Consider the following 798-nt stretch of genomic DNA (forward strand, 5'->3'; position numbering starts at 1 on the left):
GCCTCAATTAGTTTCTCTAATGCAGCAGAATTGCAAGTTTCATAGACTTCCATTGGAAGATCCTCATCAGTTTTTAGCTGAATTCTTGCAAATTTGTAACACTGTTAAGACCAATGGGGTTAATCCTGAGGTCTACAGACTTATTCTTTTTCCCTTTACTGTAAGAGATAGAGCTAGAACCTGGTTGGACTCACAACCTAAAGAAAGCATGAACTCTTGGGAAAAGCTGGTCAAATGCCTTCTTGGCAAAGTTCTTTCCACCACAAAAATTGAGTAAGCTTAGAGTGGAAGTCCAGACCTTCAGACAGAAGGAAGGTGAATCCCTCTATGAAGCTTGGGAAAGATACAAACAATTGATCAGAAGGTGTCCTTCTGGCATGCTTTCAGAATGGAGCATCATATGCATATTCTATGATGGTCTATCTGAACTGTCTAAGATGTCATTGGACAACTCTGCTGGTGGATCTCTTCATCTGAAGAAGACGCCTAAAGAAGCCTAGGAACTCATTGAAATGGTTGCAAATAACCAGTTCATGTACACTTCTGAAAGAAATCCTATGAATAATGGGACAACTCAAAAGAAAGGAGTTCTTGACATTGATACTCTGAATGCCATACTGGCTCAGAATAAAATATTGACTCAGTAAGTCAATATGATTTCTCAGAGTATGTCTAGAATGCAAGCTACATTAGGCAGTACTAAAGAAGGCTCCTCTGAAGGAGAAGCTTATGATCCTAGGAATCCTGGAATGGAAGAGGTGAATTACATGGGAGAATCCTATGGAAACACCTATAATC

General features: G+C 39.6%; 1 non-coding gene across 1 annotated transcript; it reads right to left on the minus strand.

The window, feature by feature from the left end:
* Window positions 1-275: 275 nt before the first annotated feature.
* On the minus strand, window positions 276-379 carry LOC112731386 (small nucleolar RNA R71). The gene has a single exon (XR_003167166.1). It is a non-coding gene; the product is annotated as a small nucleolar RNA R71 (small nucleolar RNA).
* Between the last annotated feature and the right edge of the window lie 419 nt (window positions 380-798).

The sequence above is a fragment of the Arachis hypogaea genome, chromosome 12 (assembly GCF_003086295.3).
Source record: "Arachis hypogaea cultivar Tifrunner chromosome 12, arahy.Tifrunner.gnm2.J5K5, whole genome shotgun sequence".
NCBI lineage: Eukaryota > Viridiplantae > Streptophyta > Magnoliopsida > Fabales > Fabaceae > Arachis > Arachis hypogaea.